This window comes from Olea europaea, chromosome 18 (assembly GCF_002742605.1).
Source record: "Olea europaea var. sylvestris chromosome 18, O_europaea_v1, whole genome shotgun sequence".
NCBI lineage: Eukaryota > Viridiplantae > Streptophyta > Magnoliopsida > Lamiales > Oleaceae > Olea > Olea europaea.
Genome location: NC_036254.1, coordinates 22170804 through 22175409, shown reverse-complemented (window position 1 = coordinate 22175409; position 4606 = coordinate 22170804).

Here is a 4606-nt window from a genome sequence, read left to right as displayed (position 1 = left end):
CTCATTACTTTGGTTTTCTAACGAATGTAGATGGTGACCTGTGATTTCACTGAAATTCATTCCAATTCTCCCGTTATCCGTCACGTAATCAATAATTCTGACTTTCTTAAGTTAGGAGATCCGATCTTTGAGGTCGACGCGGAGGAAAGGAAGCGAAAAATGGTAGAAATCAACAGAATGACACAAGTGTTGTTAAACGACACTTGTGTCGTTTTGTCAATAAACACGAGTTTGAGTAGCCACGAGCCTTCCAGGCCCTTGTATTCGACAAGTTGAATTCATTTGAGTCGCTAGGTAGACATGTCAATCACATAATTTGAGATATACCCTCATTACTTTGATTTTCTAACGAATGTGGATGGTGACTTGTGATTTCACCGAAATCCATGCCAATTCCCCATTATCTAATACGTAATCAATAATTCTGACTTTCTTAAATTAGGAGGTCCGATCTTTGAGGTCGACACGGAGGAAAGGAATCGAAAAATGGTAGAAATCAACAGAACGACACAAGTGTTGTTAAACGACACTTGTGTCGTTCTGTTAATAAACACGAGTTTGAGCAGCCACGAGCATTCCAGGCCCTTGTATTCGACAAGTTGAACTCATTTGAGTCGTTAGGTAGACATGTCGATCACATAATTTGAGAGATACCCTCATTATTTTGGTTTTCTAACGAATGTGGATGGTGACTTGTGTTTTCACCGAAATCCATGCCAATTCCCCATTATTCGATACGTAATCAATAATTCTGACTTTCTTAAGTTAGGAGGTTTGATCTTTGAGGTCGAAGCAGAGGAAAGGAAGCGAAAAATGGTAGAAATCAACAGAACGACACAAGTGTTGTTAAACGACACTTGTGTCGTTCTGTTAAGAAACACGAGTTTGAGCAGCCACGAGCCTTCCGGGCCCTTGTATTCGACAAGTTGAACTCATTTGAGTCGCGAGATGGACATGTAGACCACATAATTTGAGAGATACCCTCATTACTTTGATTTTCTAACGAATGTAGATGGTGACTTGTGAATTCACTGAAATCCATACCAATTCTCCCATTATCCGTCACGTAATCAATAATTCTGACTTTCTTAAGTTAGGATGTCCAATCTTTGAGGTTGACGCGTAGGAAATGAAGCAAAAAATGGGAGAAATCAACAGAACGACACAAGTGTTGTTAAACGACACTTGTGTCGTTCTGTTAATAAACACGAGTTTGAGCAGCCACGAGCATTTCAGGCCCTTGTATTCGACAAGTTGAACTCATTTGAGTCGCTAGGTAGACATGTCGATCACATAATTTGAGAGATACCCTCAATACTTTGGTTTGCTAACGAATGTGGATGGTAACTTGTGATTTCACCGAAATCCATGCCAATTTCCCATTATCCGATACGTAATTAATAATTCTGACTTTTTTTAAGTTAGGAGGTCCGATCTTTGAGGTCGACGCAGAGGAAATGAAGTGAAAAATGAGATAAATCAATAGAACGACACAAGTGCTGTTAAACGGCACTTGTGTCGTTTTGTCAATAAACATGAGTTTGAGCTCTCACGAGCCTTCCTGGCCCCTGTGTTCGAGAAGTTGAACTCATTTGAGTCGCGAGATGGACATGTAGCTCACATAATTTGGGAGATACCCTCATTACTTTGGTTTTATAACGAATGTGGATGGTGACTTGTGATTTCAGTGAAATCCATGCCAATTCCTCCGTTATCCGTCACGTAATTAATAATTCTGACTTTCTTAAGTTAGGAGGTCCACTCTTTGAAGTCGACGAGGAGGAAATGAAGCGAAAAATGGGAGAAATCAACAGAACGACACAAGTGCTGTTAAACGGCACTTATGTCGTTCTGTTAATAAACACGAGTTTGAGCAGTCACTAGCCTTTCAGGCCCCTGTATTTGCGAACTTGAACTTATTTGAGTCGCGAGATTGACATGTCGCTCACATAATTTGGGAGATACCCTCATTACTTTGGTTTTCTAACAAATGTGGATGGTTACTTGTGATTTCACCGAAATCCATGCCAATTCTCTCATTATCCGTCACATAATCAATAATTCTGACTTTCTTAAGTTAGGAGGTCCGATCCTTGAGGTCGATGTGCGGATGAAATGAAGGGAAAAATGAGATAAATCGACAGAACGACACAAGTGCCGTTAAACGGCACTTGTGTCGTTCTGTGAATAAACACGAGTTTGAGTAGCCACGAGCCTTCCGGACCCCTATATTCGAGAAGTTGAACTCATACGAGTGGCGAGATGTACATGTTACTCACATAATTTGGGAGATACCCTCATTACTTTAGTTTTCTAATGAATGTGGATGGTGACTTGTGATTTCACCAACGCGATATCTACAATCTATGCCAATTCTTCTGTTATTTGTTACGTAATTAATAATTTTGACTTTCTTAAGTTAGGAGGCCCGATCCTTAAGGTCGACGCGGTGAAAATAAAGCGAAATATAGGAGAAACCAACAGAACAACATAGATACCATTAAACGTCACTTGTGTCATTCTGTCGATAAACAAGAGTATGAGCAGTCACACGCCTTCCAGACCTCGATATTCCATAATTTGAACTCATGTAATTTGCGAAATGGACATGCCGCTCACATAATTTGAAAGACACTCTCATTGCCTGGACAACATGAAAAATGAGAACAACACTAGTGATGTTACTGTTATGAAAACAGCACAAGTGTCGTTACTTATGTAAACACGATACGAATAATTGATAACTCGTATATTTAAAAATAAATTGTTACTAGATAAATGATATTTAATATCTAAACATCATTTCTATATTGTTTAGGTAAAATACTCGAAATGGTACCGTGATATTTTGTTATAACAAAAAATAAATATCTATCATTATGACTTCATCAATTCAAGTATATATTAAAATAATATGAAAATAGTTACAATATTTAAATTATCAAAGTAACCACAATATATTATCAATAAGAGACAGATCATAACAGATAATGGTTGTACTGTCACTTTACATGGAGGATAACGACTGTAGTGTCGTTCTACACTACAGATAACGACTGGACTGTCGTTTCCAATCGTTATCGTCCAATAGTTGCGGACGATACAAATATACACCAAATGAGAAAATAAAATCAATTAAAATATCATTTTATACTATATTAAACAATAAAAGTACGAATGTAAATGAGATTTCTAAAAATACCGTTCTTTTTTCTTTAAATATAGTGGAAATCTCAATGTAGATAATATAGATAATAAAATTCTTGTTCAAATGCTCACAATGTTGGACAAGATAGAAGAAAAATACAATGAATATCAAGATTTTAGGGAAGAAATCACAGGGAAAACAAGTTAATGCATTTTGTAGATGAACTGAGGGATTTAATTGGATTGAAAGGGGTATTTGGGTATTTTCCATGATGAGAGTATTTTAGATATTTGACATTATTTGTTTATTGTATTTTATAAATGAAGGCCATTTGACCAAGAAACATTAAAGGAAGGTTATTTTATCAAAATCATTGTTTGACTAGGCTTTTTTATCAAATCCCCCTTTTTTTTTCCTTCTTTTTTTTCTTTCTTTTTTTTTAAATTATTTTATGTTTAAATCATAAAGTTGCCCTTTTTGGCCTTATCAAATTTGATCAAAATCATTTTTTGGTTAACTAATGATCAAATAGACAATTTTCATCCATTTAGACCCCAGTTGCTAATACTTCAAAGAGTTGAGACCTCCATCGATACAAACCGAAGGTCAAAATAAAATGGGAAAATTGTAGTCGAGGTATCAAACCTTTCGTTTATTAGTAGATTTTGCCCAAACCTTTAGTTTGTGCCACCGGAGGTACCAAACCTTCAAAAAATTTGCACCCGGAATCCAAATTAACAGAAACCGTTTGTTTGACTGTTATTGACCAAAAATTAAAGGTCTGACCAATTGTCGACTAATTTTTAATGGGATAAATATGTAACTTTACATTTTCATATAAAAAATTTAAATAAAACAATAAAAAAATAAAAAATAGTCATCTTCTCCACCCACCCAAAACTAAAAGTCATCTTCTTTAACCACCAAGAACCAAAACCAGGTATTTCCCAATAAAATCAAACTTGGAATCTCACTGACTTCCTCACCCTCGCCGGTAGCTTGATTGAAATCTCAAAAACTAATTTCAAACCTTGCAACTCATTTTCTCCACTCTCCAAAAATCAGTAAAATTTGGAAGAAACAAAATAAAAACCCTTCTTTGGCCATTGACAAGAACCTATCGAATACCTGTGCATTTATATGACTACTTTTTGGGAGAAAGAAGATAAAAACCCATCAAATGCCCATTTCATTTACTGGTTTTTTTTTTCTTTTTGCCCCCTTTTACTCTCTTCCCTTAAAACCTACAATTCCATTTCTTCCCAAACTACCCCTCAAATCCTACAAATATCCCTACTATATCCTCTCCTTCTCCTCCCATTTCTCCTCTCACGGGTCATTCTCATCGGAGCTAATCATTTTGAAAGTGCAAACTGGTTTTGTACATTTACCAAACTGGTTTTTGGTTTTCGGGGGGAGGGGGTGAGTGTAGATGATGATTGGAGTTTTTTATTTTTT